The sequence below is a fragment of the Dendrobates tinctorius genome, unplaced genomic scaffold (genome assembly GCF_039654945.1).
Source record: "Dendrobates tinctorius isolate UK_male_01 unplaced genomic scaffold, ASM3965494v1 ptg000008l, whole genome shotgun sequence".
NCBI lineage: Eukaryota > Metazoa > Chordata > Amphibia > Anura > Dendrobatidae > Dendrobates > Dendrobates tinctorius.
The window spans coordinates 34,126,043-34,150,839 of NW_027361676.1; positions in this window are offsets into that span (position 1 = coordinate 34,126,043).

Here is a 24,797-nt window from a genome sequence, read left to right on the forward strand (position 1 = left end):
ATGAAAACAATTTTATATAAAAAAAAAAATATTTTTGCATTGCTTTATTTTGTGAGCTATAACTTTTTTATTTTTTCTCTGATTACACTGATTGGTAGCTTGTTTTTCGCGGGACAAGATGACGTTTTCAGCGGTACCATGGTCATTTATATACGTCTTTTTGATCGCGCATTATTGCACTTTTTGTTCGGCGGTATGATAATAAAGCATTGTTTTTTGCTTTGTTTTTTATTTCTATTTATTAATGGGTTCACTAACGTGGTTAAGTAATGGGACAGATTTATAGGGCGGTTCGTTACGAACGCGGCGATATTAAATATGCGTAATTTTATTGAATTTTTTTTATTTCCAAAAATGAATTTATTAAGGAATTTTTATTTTAAATTTATTTAGCGATTTTTAAAAAATTATTTTTACACCTTTTTTTTACTTTATTACATTGTCCCGGGGGGACATCACTGTCATGTGTCAGCTCGATGATCTGACATGTCACCCAGCGCTGTGTCAGATCAGCGATCTGACAGGCGCTGCGCAAGGCTTCCTCATGCCTGCGCTCTGCAGGCACTGAGGAAGCCGCCTCCCTGCAGGCCCCCGAAGGCCCCGCAGCCATATTGGATCCAGGGACCTGCAAGGAAGGAGGCCCCCAGAGCAGCGCAGCACATTGCGCTGTGCTGGGGGTTGCAGGGAAGCACTGAGGGAGCCCCTCCCTGCCGATGCTTCTCTAAACCCCCAGTACACTGCGATTATGTTTGATTGCAGTGTGCCAGTGGTTAACGTGCCGGGGGCTGTCCGTGACCGCCCCTGACACATAGTGCCGGGTGTCAGCTGTGATAATCAGCTGACACCCGGCCACTATCAGCGGTGCTCCCCCCGTGAGCGCCGCTAATCGCTATGACGTACTATCCCGTCCCTGGGCATTAAGTCCCAGGGCACATAGACGGGATAGTACGTCCAATGGCAGAAAGGGGTTAAAAAAATATACTTAAGCACTAACAAGCAGGAAACTGCAACTTACCTTCCTGTTGTGCACAGTGCCGTCCTTCCTCAGCACGGAGCAGACACAGCCTCTGTTGACGCAACGGGGCTGAACTTCCGGTGTCATTATGATCAACAGACAGCTCTCCCAAGTAGGGAGTGGGGATCCAGCTGTCATTCAGAACGGCATTGAAAATCCCGCCCCGTTGACAGAGCAGAGCGGGAAAGAAGCCTCCACTCTGTAGACTTGATATCAGTGGAGTCTTCTTTACCCCCTGTCTGTGACCGCTCTGTGATGGAGATGTATGGCACAACAGGAAGGTAAGTTGCAATTACATGACTGTTAGTTCTTAGGTACATTTACTGCTTTTTTATAAAGTCCTGGATAACCCCTTTAACTCCTGTCACTAGAGTTGAGCGACTTTGGTCGGATCGGGTTTGATGAAACAAAATTTGAGTCAATGCCAATCAATCAATGCCAGCATCACTGTCCTCACCTGCCAACGTATTGAACATCAACAGAAGCTGAGATGAGGTGGCTCTCTGACTTCCATTTGGTGGTTGATTTGTTTGAAGGCAATGCCAGCGCTGACTGTGCGCAGGGTTCACGTGATTTAACAACCTCATGTGAGTCCCGGGAACGTGAGTGCTGACACTGTTGGAACGGCACAGGCATGGGAGGTGAGAATAAGTGTGGAAAGGCCCTTTAAAGCACTATGTTTTCTTTTATTTCAACACTGGGGTTGTGCCACATACTCTGATCCTAGTATTATACTGACCAGCAGCCATCTTCAGTTGTTTTCAGAGCCATTCAGGTCCCACTCTGCGATCTTGTGACCACAACTTCTGACTGACTGAAGTCAGAGATAACAGTCACAAGCTCTCAATGAAAGTCTATGAGGGCCTTGTTCTGACTCTCATAGACTTACATTGAGTTTTGACTTCCAGATCGCCCAGCAAACACTGGAACAATCTGGCAGATCACAATTTGCTGGAGACCAACCAGAGTAGCGACAATAAATGATGACTATGTGGCTGATAAGTATGCTTTAATGGATATGGTGTTTTAATGGATGTCCATATAATACAGGGATGGTTCTAATATACTAGAGTTTCTCTTGCCTCAGACCATAACATCTACATTATATGCACTAATAGGACATATGGATAGCTGTCATCTTCTAAAAACCACACCTTTATATGAAATGGTAACACTATGAGTTAGATGCATCGAGACTAGTGCCAGCTTCAGGTTTTTGTGGGCCCCTTTAACACATACCACAATTTATGATTCACAGAGAAATATAGAGTAGGGATTTACTTTGGTATCCAATGGCAGGACCGTAGTAATGAGGCAACACACAGGTTTAGAGTCCAAACTTCAGTGGTTTGATGACACTTTAAACAGTAGATAGCAGAAAGTAAGGAAAAAAAACCATGCAAACATACTCCAACTTGGAGATTAGGAGAAATTGCCGGACACACAGCCGGGGATCAGCTGATGTTACTGAACCCCAGTAACACAGGAGCAAATGTTTATTGTGCAGATGGCACTTCTGAGCAGCAACTGGCGGTGTCGGAGCACAGGGTAAATACTAGAGACTAATTGGAGCAAATTTAAAATCTGATGCTGGGATGAATGTGGAGGGAGCAGGAGACATTGCCGGACACACAGCAGGGGAGCAGCTGGCGTTACTGAACCCCACTAACACAGGAGCTAGTGTTTTTCTCTGTGCAGATGGCATTTCTGAGCAGCAACAGGTGGTGTTGGAGCCCAGGGTCAATCATGGTGTAGGCTGAGGCCTAATTGGAGCAAGTTTAAAATCAGTTGTAGTGTGAATGTGGAGGGAGCAGGAGATATTGTCGGACACACAGCAGGGGAGCAGCTGATGTTACTCAACCCCACTAACACCAGAGCTAGTGTTTGTCTCTGTGCAGACGGCACTTCTGAGCAACAACTGGCAGTGTTGGAGCCCAGGGTCAATCAGGGTGTAGGCTGAGGCCTAATTGCAGCAAGTTTAATATCTGATGTTGTGTAAATGTGAACGGAGCAGGAAATATTGCCGGACACAAAGCAGGAGAGCAGCTGGCGTTACTGAACCCCACTAACACAGGAGGTAGTGTTTTTCTCTGTGCAGATGGCACTTCTGAGCAACAGCTGGCGGTGTTGGAGCCCAGGGGCAATCATGGAGTAGGCTGAGGCCTAATTGGAGCAAGTTTAATATCTTAATTTGGGTGAATGTGGAGGGAACAGGAGACATTGCCGGACACACAGCAGGGGATCAGCTTACGTTACTGAACCCCAATAACACAGGAGCAAGTGTCGACTGTGCAGACGGCACTTCTGAGCAGCAACTGGCGGTGTTGGAGCCCAGGGATTACTGTTGCCAACCAATTATTTAGTCTGGAAGAGGACTGGCAAATTCCGGCGAGATCCAGGCCTTGTTCATTTTCAGAAAAGTAAGCCGGTCAACGTTGTCGGAGGATAGTCGCATGCGGCCGTCTGTTAGTACACCACCTGCGGCACTAAAGACGCGTTCCGATAATACACTAGTAGCAGGGCAAGCCAGCACCTCCAATGCATACTGGCTAAGCTCTGGCCATGTATCCAGCTTAGAGACCCAAAACATGAAGGGGGAACTGCCGTCTGGGAGTACACTTAGAAGGCAAGACATGTTGTCTGTCACCATTTGACGGAAACGTTGCCTCCTGCTGACTGGAGCCGTCTGTGATGGTGTAGACATTTGTGTGGCGGGCACACAAAACTTTGCCACCTTTGGGCCATACTGGTCTTGTCTTGTGCTGAAGCGCTGCCTCTGCTCCCTCTTTGTGCAGAGCTTCCTCCACTGTCTCAATGCAGAGAGCTGCTTTGTAAAGCACTAGCAGCACTGCTCTCGGGTTTAATGGAGAACATGATGGAATGCACCAGTGTGTCTTGGAACTCCCGCATTTTATGCTCCCGATTCAATGGTGTTATGAGTAGTGTTGAGCATTCCGATACCGCAAGTATCGGGTATCGGCCGATACTTGCTGTATCGGAATTCCGATACCGACTTCCGATATTTTTTCAATATCGGAATCGGAAGTTCAGTTGATTGACGGCCTGACGTCATCATGATGCGCGGTGTGTGCGCATCATGATGCGCCGTCATTTCGGGCCTTCCGGGGGTCTCTGCCGGCCTGCCGGGGGGCTGTGCCGGCCTGCCGGGGGGCTGTGTGGACTGCCCGGGGTCTCTGCCGGCCTGCCGGGGGGCTGTGCCGGCCTGCCGGGGGGCTGTGCTGATGTCCGGGGGTCTGTGCAAGCATCGTCCGATGGGACTACAAGTCCCATCGGGCGATGCCTGCTACCATGACAGTGATTGACACATTAGCCAATGATGGGACAGTAGTAGTCCCATCATCCGGCTAATGTGTTAAATGTTAAAAAAAAAAAAAAAAAAATACTACATACATACTACATATATACTACATACATACTACATGCATGCTACATACATACTACATGCTACATACATACTACATACATACTACATGCATGCTACATACATACTACATGCATGCTACATACATACTACATGCATGCTACATACATACTACATGCTACATACATACTACATGCATGCTACATACATACTACATACATACTACATATATACTACATACATACTACATACATGCTACATACATACTGCATGCTACATACATACTACATACATACTACATACATACTACATGCTACATACATACTACATGCTACATACATACTACATGCTACATACATACCACATACATACTACATGCATGCTACATACATACTACATGCTACATACATACCTCATACATACTACATACATGCTACATATATACTACATGCATGCTACATACATACTACATATATACTACATGCATGCTACATACATACTACATGCTACATACATACTACATATATACTACATGCATGCTACATACATACTACATATATACTACATGCATGCTACATGCATGCTACATACATACCACATATATACTACATACATACTACATGCTACATGCATGCTACATACATACTACATACATACTACATGCTACATACATACCACATATATACTACATACATACAATACATTCATACAATACATACATAGACATACAGTACATATAACATAGAGTAACATACTTACCAATACTTGTCACATTGTTCCCCGAAGCCATTGTCTTTCCGGAATAAATATTAACATAACAAACCACAAAAATACTCACCCACGATCCGAAGCAGTCCACGAGTGTGTCCCACGACGATCTTGGGTAGAGAACTGCAGCATCAGATGATGCTGCCGTTCTCTACTGGCTGCAGGAATCCAATGACGGAAGGTAGGTATCCTTCCGCACTGTATTCCTCCGCCACTTAAAAAAAAAAAAGTCCCTAGTCTCACTTTATGCCATTGCTGCGTGGGAATTTCCCACACAGCAATGGCATAAAGTGAGACTAGGGACTTTTTTTTTTTAAGTGGCGGAGGAATACAGTGCGGAAGGATACCTACCTTCCGTCATTGGATTCCTGCAGCCCGTAGAGAACGGCAGCAACAGCTGATGCTGCAGTTCTCTACCCAAGATCGTCGTGGGACACACTCGTGGACTGCTTCGGATCGTGGGTGAGTATTTTTGTGGTTTGTTATGTTAATATTTATTCCGGAAAGACAATGGCTTCGGGGAACAATGTGACAAGTATTGGTAAGTATGTTACTCTATGTTATATGTACTGTATGTCTATGTATGTATTGTATGAATGTATTGTATGTATGTAGTATATATGTGGTATGTATGTAGCATGCATGTAGCATGCATGTAGTATATATGTAGTATGTATGTAGCATGCATGTAGTATATATGTAGTATGTATGTAGCATGTAGTATGTATGTAGCATGCATGTAGTATATATGTAGTATGTATGTAGCATGTAGTATGTATGTAGCATGCATGTAGTATATATGTAGCATGCATGTAGTATGTATGTAGCATGCATGTAGTATGTATATGGTATGTATGTAGTATGTATGTAGCATGCATGTAGTATATATGTGTTATGTATGTGGTATGTATGTAGCATGTATGTAGCATGCATGTAGTATGTATGTAGTATATATGTAGTATGTATGTAGCATGTAGTATGTATGTAGTATGTATGTAGCATGCATGTAGCATGCAGTATGTATGTAGCATGCATGTAGTATATATGTAGTATGTATGTAGCATGTAGTATGTAGCATGCATGTAGTATATATGTAGTATGTAGCATGTAGTATGTATGTAGCATGCATGTAGTATATATGTGTTATGTATGATGCATGTAGTATGTATGTAGTATATATGTAGTATGTATGTAGTATACACTCACTGGCCACTTTATTAGGTACACCATGCTAGTAAGGGGTTGGACCCCCTTTTGCCTTCAGAACTGCCTCAATTCTTCGTGGCAGAGATTCAACAAGGTGCTGGAAGCATTCCTCAGAGATTTTGGACCATATTGACATGATGGCATCACACAGTTGGCGCAGATTTGTCGGCTGCACATCCCTGATGCGAATCTCCCGTTCCACCACATCCCAAAGATGCTCTATTGGATTGAGATCTGGTGACTGAGGAGGCCATTTGAGTACAGTAAACTCATTGTCATGTTCAAGAAACCAATCTGAGATGATTCGAGCTTTATAACATGGCGCATTATCCTGCTGAAAGTAGCCATCAGATGTTGGGTACATTGTGGTCATAAAGGGATGGACATGGTCAGCAACAATACTCAGGTAGGCTGTGGCGTTGCAACGATGCTGAATTGGTACCAAGGGGCCCAAAGAGTGCCCAGAAAAAATTCCCCACACCATGACACCACCACTACCAGCCTGAACCGTTGATACAAGGCAGGATGGATCCATGCTTTCATGTTGTTTACGCCAAATTCTGACCCTACCATCCGAATGTCGCAGCAGAAATCGAGACTCATCAGACCAGGCAACGTTTTTCCAATCTTCTACTGTCCAATTTCGATGAGCTTGTGCAAATTGTAGCCTCAGTTTCCTGTTCTTAGCTGAGAGGAGTGGTACCCAGTGTGGTCTTCTGCTGCTGTAGCCCATCTGCCTCAAAGTTCGACGCACTGTGCGTTCAGAGATGCTCTTCTGCCTACCTTGGTTGTAACGGGTGGCAATTTGAGTCACTGTTGCCTTTCTATCAGCTCGAACCAGTCTGCCCATTCTCCTCTGACCTCTGGCATCAACATGGCATTTCCGGCCACAGAACTGCCGCTCACTGGATTTTTTTTCTTTTTCGGACCATTCTCTGTAAACCCTAGAGATGGTTGTGCGTGAAAATCCCAGTAGATCAGCAGTTTCTGAAATACTCAGACCAGCCCTTCTGGCACCAACAATCATGCCACGTTCAAAGGCACTCAAATCACCTTTCTTCCCCATACTGATGCTCGGTTTGAACTGCAGGAGATTGTCTTGACCATGTCTACATGCCTAAATGCACTGAGTTGCCGCCATGTGATTGGCTGATTAGAAATTAAGTCTTAACACACAGTTGGACAGGTGTACCTAATAAAGTGGCCAGTGAGTGTATATGTAGTATGTATGTAGCATGCATGTAGTATATATGTAGTATGTATGTTGCATGTAGTATGAATGTAGCATGTATGTAGTATGTAGTATGAATGTAGCATGTATGTAGTATGCATGTTGTATGTATGTAGCATGTAATTTTTTTTTTTTTTTTTTTTTTTTTTTTTTACATTTAACACATTAGCCGGATGATGGGACTACTACTGTCCCATCATTGGCTAATGTGTCAATCACTGTCATGGTAGCAGGCATCGCCAGATGGGACTTGTAGTCCCATCGGACGATGCCTGCACAGACCCCCGGAGCCTGCACAGCCCCCCGGCAGGCCGGCACAGCCCCCCGGAGCCGGCACAGCCCCCCGGCAGGCCGGCACAGCCCCCCGGCAGGCCGGCACAGCCCCCCGGAGCCTGCACAGACCACCGGCAGGCCGGCACAGACCACCGGAGCCTGCACAGACCCCCTGGCAGGCCGGCACAGCCCCCCGAAAGGCCCGTACAGACCCCAGAGAGGCTGTACAAGGGCAGGAAAGGGTTTTTCTTATTCCGATACCGGAAGTCCCATAGACTTGAATGGGACTTCCGGTATCGGAATCGGCGATACCGATACTTTTTTTAAAGATCGGCCGATACCATCCGATACGATACTTTGAAGTATCGGACGGTATCGCTCAACTCTAGTTATGAGGCTTTGTAAGTTGTCCCGGCAGCGAGGATGTAGGAGGGTGTACACCCAATAATCAGCCGTGTTGAGAATGTGGGCGATGCGGCGGTCGTTTCTCAGGCACTGCAGCATGAAATCAACCATGTGCTGCAGACTCCCAACTGGCCAAGAAACGCTGTCCCGTGCTTGAGGGGTCATCTCTGCCTGCTCTGTATCACCCCACCCTCGCTCTACATACTGACTACTAGAGCATTGTGTACCTCCCTCCTCTGGAGAGATGTCTTCCTCCTCCATTGACTCCTCCTCATCCTCCTCACAAAATGTCCCCTGCCTAGGCCTTTGTGAGGAACCACGTTGTGCAGACTGTCCAGAAGCAGATGGCATTTGTGACTCCTCATCCTCCACCTCTCCCAAAACCTCCTCCCTTAGTGCTTGCAGTGTTTTTTGAAGCAGGCAGATAAGGGGGACAATCATGCTGACTAGTGCATCACCTGCACTTGCCATCCGCATGGAATCATCGAAGACACGCAAGACGTGGCAGATGTCCTTCATAGAGGCCCACTCAGTGGTGGTGAAGTGTGAACGGCGAGCAGTGCGACTTGTTTGCGCCTGATGCAGCTGGTACTCCATTACTGCTGCCTGCTGCTCACACAACCGCTCCAACATATGTAACTTTGAATTCCACCTGGTGGGTAGGTCACATATGATGCGATGTTACGGAAGGCAGATTCGGCTCTGCAGAGCTGCAATGCACAATCTTGCCATGCTGGAACGCCGCAAGTGAGCGCACTCTATGCGGACCTTGTGCAGCAGTGCATCAAGATCCGGATAGTCCCTCAAAAAACTCTGCACGACCAAGTTGAGCACATGTGCCAGACATGGGATGTGAGTGAGGTTGCCTAGGCCCAGAGCTGCCACCAGATTTCGGCCATTGTCACACACTACCAAGCCTGGCTGGAGATTCGCTGGCACAAACCACACATCGCTCTCCTGCTTGATGGCATTCCAGAGCTGTGGCTGTGTGGCTGTGTGGCTTCGATTCCCCAAAGAAATTAATTTCAGTATGGCCTGTTGACATTTGGCCATGGCTGTGCTCATATCGGTCGTAACAGGTAAGCATTCACGGGTCCATGTGGAGGTAGACAGTGAAGGCTCCTGCAGCGCTGATTCAGAGCAACTGGAGTATGAGGAGGAGTCAATGTGTACAGAGTGGATTCCTGCAATCCTTGGAGTTGGCAGAACACGTACAGCGCCACTCTCAAGATCTGTACCCGGTTCCACAACATTTACTCAATGGGCAGTGAGGGAAAGGAATCGTCCCTGTCCATGGTTACTGGTCCACGCATCGGTGGTCAGATGGACCTTGCTACTGACGGCGTTTAGTAGCACATGTTTAATTTTTCCCTCCACATGCTTTTGCAGGGCAGGACAGCTTGCCTGCTGAAATAAAAGCGGCTGGGCACATTGTATTGTGGGACTGCCAATGCCATGAAGTTACGGAAGGTGTCAGTCTCCACCAGCCTGAATGAGATCACTTCAAGGGCCAGTAGTTTGGCAATGCCAGCAATCAGAGCCTGTGCTCAGGGATGGTTTGCCGAGTATGGCCGCCTTTTCTCCTATGCCTGTGCTACCGATGGCTGTAGAGTGGCCTGGGAGTGTGAGGATGACAGGGAATGTGGTGCTGTTGGTGTAATTATACTGGGTCTCTGTACAACAGTGCCAGAGGTTCTTCCATGGTGATCCTGCAAGGAAGCCTAACCAGCTGTGTGTGAGCTGGAGGAAGAGGCTACAACACGAGCTGAAGAGGTGGTAGGTGGTGCTGTAGGTTGGCCTACGTCTTCAGTGTTTCTTTGTAACTCCACCTCGTGCTTGATCTGCACATGTTTCCACATATTTGTGGTATTGAGGTTGCTGACACTTTTCCCTCTTTTGACTTACTGATTACACAGCTTGCATTTGACAAAGCAAATGTCATCTGCAACTGTGTCAAAAAAGGACCACGCACTGCAAGTTCTGGGAGTGCCCGTTTTGGGTTTTGGAAGAGGAATGCTCCTAATGGGTGCCGAAGTGGAGGCTACAGGCAACTAAGTCTGCCCCCTCCCTCTCCCTCCTGTCTTGGCCATTCGGGGAATCTCTTCCTCAGAGCTGCTCCCACCACCTTCCTGTTCCTCACGCCATGATGGGTCAAGGGCCTCATCATCTACACTACCCTCTTCAAACACCTGCTTCTCCTGGGTAGTCTCGCCAGCACAGTACGCACCAGAAAGTGGCACCTGAGTCTCATCATCAGATGCATACTGAGGTGTGCTGACCTGAGGCACTGGCCCACCCGCCTCTTCAGATTCAGAGAGACAAAGCTGTTGCGCATCACTGCATACTCCCTCTTCTTCACATTCTAGAATGCTGCTTGGCTGGCCCCCTCTTTCCAAGCCAAGAGATTCAGAGAACAGAAGTAGAGAATGAGATGGCTCCTGTCCAGGGCTCTCTGACTGCCTGGGCAATTTGGCAGGTGGTGAAGAGACAGATGGTTGCTCTTCAGTGCTCTGGACCTGAGAGGATGTGGAAGTAATTGAAGTCGATGCATTAGCTGCCATCCATCCGACAACGGTTTCAATTTGTTCCTCCCGCAGCAGTGGGGTACGGCGAGCTCCTACAAAGCTGCGCATAAAGTACTGTTCCCTGTTAAAACTGGGGGATGCTGAGACACTGGTGCCCGCAACAGGCACAGAATCCCCATGTCCTCTCCCTGCAGAAACTCCACGACCACGTGCCTTACTCCCTGCCTTTTTCTTCTTGGTAGACTGATAAAGATAGGCAGAAAAGAACTAATGGCGTAGTGTGCTTATTCCTGAACAGCTGCTAACAGGTATAAGAAACACTAATTTTATAAAGTGTGTGGACTACACTTTAATATGAGCTAATGTGGCCTACACAACTGTAAAGTGGAGTGTTTGGTGAACTTTATTTACGTGGTTTTTTTTTTTCAAAAAAACAAAAAGGATGTGACCAAAGATGTTAAAGCAATAGTATCACAAACTTTTTGGAGCTATTACAATGCAGGAAGGTAACCTACAATGCAATAGATGAGGCTCCAAAAAATAGGCTAATACTAATCTGGCTGGGGCTGCAGGGCACAAGCCAGCAAAAAGGCTCCTCTATCTACACCTTTATAGTGTTTGCAACCAATCTAGCTGGATACGGATGGAAGCACACTAATAGGAGTAATTCAGGAAAAATAAGCAGCACTACAGCAAAAAAGGACAATGTATGAGGCAGTGACGCACGCTGAGCGGACTACAACCAGAGGTGGCTGCAGAACACGCTACAGCGTGAGCTGCACTCACACACAGAGACCTCACAGACAGCCGTGAACAGTGCAGAGAACTGTGCACTAGCACTGAAAGGCTGCAGAAAGGCTCCGCTATCTACTCCTATATAGTATTTGCAACCAATGTAGATGGATACGGATGGATGCACACTAATAGGAGAAATCAGTACAAATGAGCAGCAATAATAAAAAAAAAATATGTATGAGACAGTGACGCACGCTGAGCGGCCTACAACTAGAGGTGGCTGCAGAACACACTACAGCGTGAGCTGCACTACCCTCTTCAAACACCTGCTTCTCCTGGGTAGTCTCGTCAGCACAGTACGCACCAGAAAGTGGCACCTGAGTCTCATCATCAGATGCATACTGAGGTGTGCTGACCTGAGGCACTGGCCCACCCGCCTCTTCAGATTCAGAGAGACAAAGCTGTTGCGCATCACTGCATACTCCCTCTTCTTCACATTCTAGAATGCTGCTTGGCTGGCCCCCTCTTTCCAAGCCAAGAGATTCAGAGAACAGAAGTAGAGAATGAGATGGCTCCTGTCCAGGGCTCTCTGACTGCCTGGGCAATTTGGCAGGTGGTGAAGAGACAGATGGTTGCTCTTCAGTGCTCTGGACCTGAGAGGATGTGGAAGTAATTGAAGTCGATGCATTAGCTGCCATCCATCCGACAACGGTTTCAATTTGTTCCTCCCGCAGCAGTGGGGTACGGCGAGCTCCTACAAAGCTGCGCATAAAGTACTGTTCCCTGTTAAAACTGGGGGATGCTGAGACACTGGTGCCCGCAACAGGCACAGAATCCCCATGTCCTCTCCCTGCAGAAACTCCACGACCACGTGCCTTACTCCCTGCCTTTTTCTTCTTGGTAGACTGATAAAGATAGGCAGAAAAGAACTAATGGCTTAGTGTGCTTATTCCTGAACAGCTGCTAACAGGTATAAGAAACACTAATTTTATAAAGTGTGTGGACTACACTTTAATATGAGCTAATGTGGCCTACACAACTGTAAAGTGGAGTGTTTGGTGAACTTTATTTACGTGTTTTTTTTTTCAAAAAAACAAAAAGGATGTGACCAAAGATGTTAAAGCGATAGTATCACAAACTTTTTGGAGCTATTACAATGCAGGAAGGTAACCTACAATGCAATAGATGAGGCTCCAAAAAAATAGGCTAATACTAATCTGGCTGGGGCTGCAGGGCACAAGCCAGCAAAAAGGCTCCTCTATCTACACCTTTATATTGTTTGCAACCAATCTAGCTGGATACGGATGGAAGCACACTAATAGGAGAAATTCAGGAAAAATAAGCAGCACTACAGCAAAAAAGGACAATGTATGAGACAGTGACGCACGCTGAGCGGCCTACAACTAGAGGTGGCTGCAGAACACACTACAGCGTGAGCTGCACTCACACACAGACCTTGCAGACAGCTGTGAACAGCGCTGCAAGGCAAAAGAAAGCATCACACAGGGGTTGCTAAAGTAGCCTGGGTAAAGCACTATATATATCAAATCGCTTTGTATAACTGTCCCTCAGAGTCAGAAGAGCAGCGTCCTGTCCCTAACTGAATTCACAGCAGAGTGAACCCAAAATGGTGGCAGCGGCTTTTATAGTGCATCATGACATAATTTCAGCAGCCAATCACAGCCATTCCATTAGTTAACATGCCTACATGCCTAACAGGATGTGCCCACACTTCTTAGGATTCCTCATTGGCTGAATCAAATAAAACTGGCTCACAGCATTATGGGACCTTCCGATTCCGGTATTCGATATGCTAAAAGTATCGGAACTCAGTATCGGAATTCCGATACCGCGAATATCGGCCGATACCCGATATTTGCAGTATCGGAATGCTCAACACTAATCACCGCCTGTACTTTTGGTATGTGATTTTCCCAGTCTGCACTGTACAAAACAATATCCTCCAGGTAGGCTGAGGCATAACAGCGATGGGGATGGAGAATAATATCCATTAACCGCTGGAACATTGCCGGTGCGCCATGCAAACCAAAGGGTAATACTTTATACTGGAACAGCCCTTCTGGCATCACAAAGGCCATTTTTTCCTTAGCCGCCTTTGTTAGGGGCCCATGCCAGTATCTTTTTGTGAGGTCAAGCGTTGAAAGATACCATGCCTGCCCAAACCGCTCTATCAATTCATGGACCCAGGGCATGGGGTAGGTGTTAAATTTTGAAGTTTCATTAATTTTTCTGAAGTCATTACAGAACCTTAGCGTCCCATTAGCCTTAGGTATTATGACTATTGGACTGGCCCCCTCACTTTGGGACTCTTCAATGACCCCTAACTGCAGCATAATTTTCACCTCCTCCAAGATGGCTTGTCGCCGGGCCTCAGGAACCTGATACGGCTTTAGTTGTACTTTGGCCTGTGGCTCCGTGACAATGTCATATTGGATTATGGAGGTACGTCCAGGGAGCTCAGAGAAAACATCTGCATTTTGGCTAACAAACTCCTGGACCTCATTAACCTGTTTAGGAGACAAAGTCTCCTATGATTCTACAGTGGGGAAAAAAAGTATTAAGTCAGCCACCAATTGTGCATGTTCTACCACTTAAAAAGATGAGCGAGGCCTGTAATTGACATCATAGGTAGACCACAACTATGAGAGTCAAAATGAGAAAACAATCCAGAAAAAATCCAGAAAATCGCCTTGTCTGATTTGGGAAGATTTATTTTGAAAATTATGGTGGAAAATAAGTATTTGGTCATTAACAAAAGTTCATCTCAATATTTTGTTATATATCCTTTGTGAGCAATGACAGAGGTCAAACCTTTTCTGCAAGTCTTCACAAGGTTGGCACACAGTGTTGGTATGTTGACTCATTCCTCCATGCAGATCTCCTCTAGAGCAGTGATGTTTTGGGCCTGTTGCTGGGCAACACGGACTTTAAAATCCCTTCAAAGGTTTTCTATGGGGTTGAGATCTGGAGACTGGCAAGGCTAATCCAAGACCTTCATATGCTTCTTACGAAGCCACTCCTTTATAGACCTGGTGGTGTGCTTGGAATCATTATCATGCTGAAAGACTCATTCATGTTTCATCTTCAATGCCCTTGCTGATGGAAGGAGGTTTGCTCTCAAAATCTCATGGTACATGGCCCCATTCATTCTTTCATGTACACAGATCAGTCGTCCTGGTCCCTTTGCAGAGAAACAGCCCCAAAGCATGATGTTGCCACTCCCATGCTTTACAGTAGGTATGGTGTTCTTTGGATGTAACTCAGCATTCTGTCTCCTTCAAACACGAAGAGTTTTGTTTCTACCAAACAGTTCTACTTTGGTTTCATCAGACCATATGACATTCTCCCAATACTCTTCTGGATAATCCAAATCCTCTCTAGCAAACTTCAGATGGGCCCGGATATGTACTGGCATAAGCAGGGGGACACTTCTGGCACTGCAGGATCTGAGTGCCTGGCGGCGTAGTGTGTTACTGATGTTAGCCTTTGTTATGGTGGTCACAGCTCTATGCAGGTCATTCACTAGGTCCCCCCATGTGGTTCTGGGATTTTTGTTCACCTTTCTTGTGATCATTTTGACCCCATGGGGTGAAATCTTGCGTGGAGTCACAGATTGAGGGAGATTATCAGTGGTCTTGTATGTCTTCCATTTTCATATTATTGCTCCCACCTATTCATCGTGTGCATTACCCCCCCTGGGGAAATCCGACCACAGTCTCGTACTATTGTCTCCATCTTACCAACCTGTTGTCAGCAAACAACCAGCAACAATAAAACTAATCAGGAAGTGGTCTCCTGCAGAGGTGGAAGCTCTGCAAGACTGCTTTGACCTCACAGACTGGGAGGTGATATGAGACAGAGGAGAGCATATGACCTTGTCGGAAAGGGTAACTGATTACATAGATTTTTGTACCGATACTGTAGTACCAGTTAAAAAGATTCAATTTTATGCAAATAACAAGCCTTGGATTGCAAAAGAATTGAAATATCAGTCCAAAGAAAGAAAGAAAACATCCGGCACTATCCCTGGGAAAGAAATACGCGCAAAGCTGCTTGTAACCGCTATCAGTGTAACACCTGTGACCCTTTACTGAATGGGTGCTCTATCCATATAAAGAAAAAGCATGAAATGTCATAGTAAAAAAGACAGCAGGATGGCACTCACCGTTCTCTTGAAAAGATTCACTTTATTTCATATTGACAAAGCATAGGCATGGGAGAAATGTAAAAAGACGGACAACAGCCGTTTTGTACACAATGCACTTCAAAAGGTCCCATGCTCAGGCTCAAGGAAACACTAATTTATACCACATGTGTGAACGAAAGAAAATCCACCCCTTGCCTGAATGTGTCTTAAAAAACCCTAAAATTAAAAATAAAATTAAAAACAAACATAATTTACATACACCATATGCAATAAAACTAGCAATCATAGCCGCTTCAGAGAAATACGGACATATCCACTTTTTCGTTTTGACCTAAAGGACCTGTGGCTTTTGTACGGAGGATCCATTTAGCCTCTATTTGTAAAAGATGTTTTTTATGATTCCCTCCATGCTGCGGTGTAGAGACCCTTTCAATGCCAGCAAACCGTAATGCCTCTGCATTCCCTCCATGTACTTTCCTCATGTGTTCTATAAGTCTAGGGACACCCTTTCCTGTGCTGATAGAATTGAAATGTTCCCTGAATCTTACTCAGAGGGGTCGAATCGTTTTCCCAATGTAGAAAAAGCCACATGGGCAAAACAAAACATACACTACAAAGGTGGTCTTGCAAGTGATAAATTCCATGACTTCGTGAAATATAGGTCCCATTTTTACAGTTTTGCCACTTAATTTGAATGGACACCAAGAACAATTTTTACATGTGTAGTTTCCCTTTGGGGCACTGGATTCCAACCAATTATTTTGTTTAATTTGAAATCTGTTCTTAACTAATAAATCCCGGAGGTTAGTACTTCTTTTCTCAAAAATTGACGATAAGGCAGAGAATTCTTTGATAATGTGTGGTATAGACAAACAGAGGGTACAGCGATGGGTACTCCCATCGCATGTACCCTCGCTAACCTGTTTTTGGCAGTTTTGGAGGTGAAGGTAGTTTATGCGGTCACCAATCCCTTCTTGAAATATATAAAATTATACATTCGCTATGTGGATGATATTTTCATTGTGTGGGATGGGTCAAAAGAGGATTTCAGTTTGTGGAGTTTCTTAATTCACATAATAATATGAATATGAAGTTTACCTCGCAATTTAGAGGCTTGGAAATAGATTTTTTGGATGTTAGATTGAAGTTGGCTAATGGAGTTTTATACACAGAAATTTTCCGCAAATCTTCATCCACAAATTCGCTCCTACATTACAATAGTGCACACCCCCATTATGTAAAGACTTCTCTGCCTTATGGTCAATTTTTGAGACTAAAGAAATTTAATAGTCATAATGAAGGTTTTCAGAGACAAGCGGATGAATTGCGTAACAGATTTAAAAAAGAGGGTATCCTGATTCTGTTCTAGATTCCTCCTTACAGGGGGTTAATAGTGAACCAGTCATTACTGGGCAAACCAAAAAAGGAAAAGAGAAACGGTTTGTTTTCAGTTTCAGACATAATCCCATGGATTGACACATTAGAACAGTCGTTAGACAGAATTGGTATCTGCTTGAAAGTGATAGAGACCTTATAGATATGGTCATCAGGGGTCCTCTATTTGCGAGCAAAAGAAGTACTAACCTCCGGGATTTATTAGTTAAGAACAGATTTCAAAATAAACGAAATAATTGGTTGGAATCCAGTGCCCCAAAGGGAAACTACACATGTAAAAATTGTTCTTGGTGTCCATTCAAATTAAGTGGCAAAACTGTAAAAATGGGACCTATATTTCATGAAGTCACGGAATTTATCACTTGCAAGACCACCTTTGTAGTGTATGCATTGTTTTGCCCATGTGGCTTTTTCTACATTGGGAAAACAATTTGACCCCTCTGCGTAAGATTCAGGGAACATTTCAATTCTATCAGCACAGGAAAGGGTGTCCCTAGACTTATAGAACACATGAGGAAAGTACATGGAGGGAATGCAGAGGCATTACGGTTTGCTGGCATCGAAAGGGTCTCTACACCGCAGCATGGGGGGAATCATAAAAAACATCTTTTACAAATAGAGGCTAAATGGATCCTCCATACAATAGCCACAGGTCCTTTGGGTCTAAACGAAAAAGTGGATATGTCCGTATTTCTCTGAAGCGGCTATGATTGCTAGTTTTATTGTATATGGTGTATGTAAATTATGTTTGTTTTTAATTTTATTTTTAATTTCAGGGGTTTTTTAAGACACGTTCAGGCAAGAGGTGGAGTTTCTTTTGTTCACACATGTGGTATAAATTAGTGTTTCCTTGAGCCTGAGCATGGGACCTGTTGAAGTGCATTGTGCACAAAACGGCTGTTGTCCGTCTTTTTACATTTCTCCCGTGCCGGTGCCTATGCTTTGTCAATATGAAATAAAATGAATCATTTCAAGAGAACGGTGAGTGCCATCCTGCTGTCTTTTTTTACTATGAAAAGAATTGAAATACTTACTAAATGAGAAAAAACTGGCATTTAAAATGAAGGATACTAAGAAACTGAAATTGATACAAAAGGACTTAAAGGGGAAAATTAAGTATGCCCAAGAGGCCTTCCGAATTAAATTGGAAAATAAACTGTCACACAACAATTCCAAGGAGGTGTGGACAGGCATGAAGCAGTTAACTGGGTTTAAGGCTAGGTCGGAGCATGGGAATGTGGATCTGCCCATGGCTAATGAAATGAACGAGTTCTTCAACACATTATTGAACACATGTGCTGCGTCATCATGAATAAGGGATGGAGCTGAGGAACGATCGGCAGCATCGACTTTGGATGATGAACTGCCCGCCTTCACTGTCTCCTCAAGTGATGTGAGGAAACAGTTTCGTAAACTAGCCATTGGCAAAGCAGCTGGGCCTGATGGCCTCAGTCCACGTGTCCTAAAAGTGTGTGCAAGCCAACTGTGTAATGTCTTTCAGCTCCTGTTTAACAGGAGCCTACAATCCCAGAGAATACCAGTGCTGTGGAAGACCACCTGCCTGGTGCCAGTTCCCAAGATCACCTTTCCAACTTCCCTACATGACTATCGTCCAGTGGCCTTAACATCGCATGCTATGAAGTCGTTGGAGAGAATAGTACTTGCCTACTTGTGCCCGAGGGTGAGGGCCTACACTGACCCCCTGCAGTTTGCTACCAGCAGAGATTGGGGTGGATGATGCTGTAGTATCTCTGCAACATACAATACATTCATTCTTGGACAATGATGGAACTGCAGTGCGCGCCATGTTCTTTGACTTCTCTAGTGCTTTCAACACCTTACAGCCACTCTTATTATGAAATAAGTTGACTGATATGGTAGTGAATGAGGGGATGGTGATCTGGATAAGTGACTACCTGACAGACAGGCCGCAGTTTGTAAGGATGGGAGAGGTGGTATCTGGCAGTGTACGGAGCAGTGTGGGAGCCCCTCAGGGTACAGTGCTGTCACCCTTCCTCTTCACATTGTATACAGCTGACCTTCAGTAAAAATCCGATCTCTGTCACCTCCAAAAATTCGCAGATGACTCAGTGATTGTAGGGGGTATTGTGGGGGACCGGGGTGAGGAGGAATAAAGAAGGGTGGTTTCTGACTTTGTAGATTGGTGACAGACTAACTGCCTAGAACTAAATGTAAAGAAAACCAAGGAGATGGTGGTAAGTTATAGAAGGAGAAAGGATGATTACTTACCGATCACTATTGCTGGCCAGGAGGTGGAGAGGGTTGAGAGCTACAAATATTTGTGGGTTCACCTTGACAGCAAACTTGATTGGAGGTGTCATACAGAGAAGGTTCAAAAGAAGGGAATGAGCAGACTGTACTTTCTGCGGAAGCTCAGGTCGTTCAATGTGTGCATTAAAATGCTGAAAATGTTCAACCGGTCCGTGGTAGCCAGCGCCATCTTTTTTGCTATCATCTGCTGGGGCTGCGGTGTGCGAGTAGCTGATGCTAATAAGCTCAACAAACTTATCAAGAAGGCAAGTGCAGCTGTTGGCCTCCATCTTGACTCTTTTGAGGAGGTAATGGAAGATAGGATTCAGAAGAAGTGTAGGGCTATAATGCACAATAATACACACCCACTATACGAGCTGTTCTTGAATCAGAAGAGCACATTCAGCAGCCATCTAATCCTACTAAAGTGCAAGAAGGAGAAATTCAGGAAATTGTTTGTGCCTACTGCTATGGGGATGTATAATAATTCACTAAGGGTGAAAGATGGCTATGACCTAGGGCTGGCACACTAATGGAACTGATCAGAGATTTGTGTACCTTTGCTTGCTACGTATTGTGGTTAGTCATGTGCAAGACCTGTGTCAGGTGATTACTCTATGTAATGCAGTTCATAATGTTTTGTTTGTAATGCTGTTGTAACGCTGCTGTTAATGTTTTGTTTGTAATGCTGTTGTAACGCTGCTGTGATACCATAATTTCCCTCGGGATCAATAAAGTGTATCGTATCGTATCATATACGTTCAAACAGGTGCCATTACTACAGGTAATGAGTGGAGGACAGAGGAGCCTCTTAAAGAAGAAGTTACAGATCTGTGAGAGCCAGAAATCTTGCATGTTTTTAGGTGACCAAATACTTATTTTCCACCATAATTTGCAAACTAAATCTTGCCAAATCAGACAAGGTGATTTTTGGGATTTGTTTTCTCATTATGACTCTCTTAGTTGTGGTCTACCTATGGTATCAATTACAGGACTATCTCATCATTTTAAGTGGGAGAACCTGCGTAATGGTTTAGTGGCTGACTAAATACTTTTTTTCTCCACTGTATCTGCTATTTTAACTATGGAGAAGGGTTCTCCTTACACACAAAGAGGTAATGAAACCCAAAGGTAATGGAGCCTTCTCCAGAGGTAATACACGCAGTGGACTATCCCCGCCAAGGTAGTCTCTATCTTTCCATGGTTTAAGCAAATTAATATGGTAAACCTGCTCTGGCTTACTCCTTTCTGGTTGGTATACCTTGTAGTCTACCGACCCCACCTTCTCCATAAACTTGTAAGGCCCCTGCCACTTTGCAATAAATTTGCTATTTACTGTAGGCACAAGTACCAACATCCAATCCCCAGGACTAAAGGTTCTTACCTGAGTCTCCCAGTTATAGACCCTATTGAGACCATTGTGCTGCCTCCATATGTTCCTGGACAAATGGTAGGACTGTGTCCATTCTTTCCTGCATTTTTGCAACATGTTCTATCACACTCTTGTGGGGGGTTGGTTGGTTCTCCCAAGCCACTTTGGCTATATCGAGTAAACCCCAGGGATGTCTGCCATACAATAGTTCAAAGTACGAGAACCCTGTAGATGCTTGGTGCACCTCCCGCACTGCAAACAATAAATATGGCAGTAAAAGATCCCAATCCTTCCCATGTTTGGAGACTGCTTTTTTAGCATGCTCTTTTGCATCTTATTGAACCTTTCTACCAGATCATCTGTTTGTGGATGACTGATGTGCAAAACTTTTTAACATTTAACAAGCGGTACAGTTCTTTCATAATTTTTTACATAAAGGGGGTTCCCTGGTCTGTTAAGATCTCTTGAGGAATCCCCACCTGAGAAAACTTACCCATGAGTTATTTTGCTATGAGTTTAGCTGACGTGTGGCGCAGCAGAATGGCCTCAGGATACCAGGTGGTATAATCTTGAACTACCAGGATGTGTTGGTGTTTCCTTGCTGACTTATTGACAGGATGACCAGATCCATTGCCACTCTTTCAAAAGGTACCTCTATAATTGGTAGAGGCACCAAAAACTCAGAAAGTGTGGCTGGGGACTGGTTACTTGACACACTGGACAGGAATTACAACACCATTTAACTTCATCATGGACACCTAGCCAGTAAAACTGCTGCAAAATTCGGTCTAGGGTTTTCTTTTTGCCCCAAATGCCAACCGAGTACATGTGCATGTGCTAGGTCCATTACCAGCCTATGATATGCCTGAGGTACCAGTAATTGCTCTATCATTTCCCCATGCGTTTTCTCGACTCGATACAACAGGTCTTGGTTCAGCTCAAAGCATGGCAAGACTGTGGCTGCCCCAGGTTGTTGGGGTTCCCCGTTAATAAACAGTATATTTCCCCTGGCTTGAGCCAAAGTAGGGACTTGGAGTGGCGCCGTACCAAAATTGTCGCCCGATACATTTAAGTCTGACAATTCAGGTCCCGGCGGCAAGTCTTCCATCTCTCCGGCCAATACTTCTATAGGAGAATTTTCCCCCTCCTCCACTGAAGGGGAGGTTACCCCTACCAGCAGCACTTCTTTCTCTGGGCCACCAGGTTCATGTCCCACTTCTGGGGAATGTAACCTTGTTGCCACCGGTGACAGCAGTTGTTCACTGTGTGGGACAACTGTTGGCCAAAGTACAGAAAACAAAGGATAGTCTCTTTCAAGTATCAACTCAAAATGAAATTAATTGAAATTAATCACAACCCCAACCTTGTGGTACTGCCTCCCCGCTGGCATGTTTATCACCACTAGTGCGGTAGGATAGTCTTTTACATCCCCATGTATACACAACACCCCAATTTTCCAATCAGTGTAGTTGCTGGTTTGTACCAGGCTGGCTCATACCAGGGTCATGAGATGCCCTGAGTCCAGTAAGGCCACAGCCGGGGTGCCCTCCACATCAACCTTACACAAATCTCCCATACTGGGACCCTCCGGGGTGCCCATTGCACAAATCAATTCGGCATAAAGAGATTGGCGGTACCCAAAGTTTGTGTCTATGGGCTGAGTCAGGTGGGGGCAATCAGCTCTCATATGGCCTGGCTCCTGGCACCGCCAGACTATGGGACCCATTTCTTCCCCAGACTAGTCATGAGCGGCCTTCCTGGGCTCTGCTCGCGAGCCAGAGGTGGAGACTTAAGGAACCTTCCTGTCACCTTCTGAGGAGTTCCTCCCTGGAGCTCTTTGGTAGCTCCATATCGTTCTATCAGGTCCGAGCAGACTTGGAGGGATTAAACTCCCACTGGTGTACCCGCTGGGCCCGGACTAACACATTTACCCCAAGACATGCCAGTATCTCACTCTTGACGTTTGTGTATCCGGCCATCTGCTCATGTGGTGGGTCCTGATAGGCTTTCATAGGTCCAGGGGCCAGAAATGGAGCAATGACTTCTGCCCATTGGTCCCGGGGTAGTCTCTCCCTCAAAGCCACTCCTTTGAACATCTCCAGGTACGTCTTGAGGTCGTCAGATTTCTCCATTTTGGGGATCGCTGAACAAACTGCTTTCCAGACATCATGGATTCCTCTAGGAGTTCCTGTTGTCTGTGACACCGTGATGTGCTGTATCAACAGCTGGTTGGTTTCCTGTTGCTGTTGATTAAATATCAGCTGCTGCTGTGTAGCCTCCTGCTGCTGAGGCATGGTCTCCTGCTGCTGCGTAGCCTCTTGCTGCTGTTGCATGACCTCCATTAGCACTTTTACTGTGGCCTCCATTTCTGCAAAGTTCCCCGACTGGGTATGCACAACTCTTTTCACTCAGGACATAAGCTGGAGTCCAGAGCAAAAATAAGCAAAAACAGCCCGGCCTCACTGCGTCTGTCCACATTCAAGCCACCAATATGTAGGAATTTGCTCTGGTAAGCAGTGGCAGGGCTGCAGTTATGAGGCAACACACAGGCTTAGAGTCCAAACTTCAGTGGTTTAATGACACTTTAAACAGTAGGTAACAGAAAGTAAGGAAAAAAACACAAACATACTCCAACTTGGAGAACCACTGCTCTCAGACTCACCCTTACACTGGACGGGCTTAACTAAGTGGCAGCCTGGTCAGCGGCATCCGCCAGGTGCCATTCCCAGGGTTGCTATGAGTCTTGTCACAAAACCTTTGCAGCATGTGTAACAAGTTCAGGATAACTCCAGCCTAGCCCCTCACACCTTGCACACAGACCATGTGCCAAACAACAATCTCCATTACATAGAGCAAAACCACAACCACAGGTGATGTACATATCACATGGGCTGATCACGTGACTGAGACATCACTGCAGATCCTCCACCTTAGGGAAAATCCAGGCCAAATTATATCCTGCTGGGAGCAATATATCTTCCATCCAGCACTACACCTTTTACTCCATCATAATAGGTATAGTACAATGCCAACGATTTCACTTACTTCTTACATTTACATCTATTGTAAATTCTACAATAGCTCAGAAACCAGCGAATCCTCGCAACACGCAGTGCATGCCCTGGGGGATTCAAAAGTTTTCATTTTAGACCGGACGACAGTACAGTCCTCCATACAGTATTATGGGCACTACACAATCCTCCTTTCAGTATAATGAGCACCATATATTGCTCCATAAAGTATAATGAGCCCATATATTGCTTCATTCAGTATAATGGACCCCATATATAGCACCACACAGTATAATAAGCCCCATATATTGCACTACACAGAATAATGGGCCCCATGTATTGCTCCATTTCCTATAATGGGCTTAATAAAGTGCTCCATACAGTATAATGAGTCCCAAGTATTATTCCATACAGAATAATAAAAAGCCCATATCTTGCTCTAGCCTCCATACAGAATAATGGGCCCCATATAGAGCTTGATACAGAATAATGGACCCCATAGAATGCTCCATAGGGAATAATGGCCCCATATACTGCTTCAAACAGAATGGGCCCCATATAATGCTCTATATATTTTAGCATGGCCACACATATTGCTCCATACAGTTTGGGTCCCATATAATGCTCCATACAATATGGACTCCATGTATAGCTCCATAAAGTATAATATATACATATAATACATACATATATGTATACATACATATAATGCTCCATACATTAAAAAAATCAAATACTCACCTCTCCTCGCTGGCCACAGGTCCAGTCTCTTCAGCATATTCTGAATCTCTGAACTGCTCAGGGCAGAGGGCGCATTGTAGTGATGTCATTGCACCTTCTGCCCTGAGACATCACAGAGTCAGAAGATGCAGAAGAGACCAGGCAGCTGAGAAACAGGGAGAGGTAAGTATTGCAAACAGGCCCCTTAGTGCATCAGTGTCCGTGATGGCGAGTGAGCACATGCCTGCTCAGGAACCTGGCATTTGCCCTGGTGTGCCAGGTGGTGATGCCCTCCCTGATCAGGACAGACCTAATTGCCA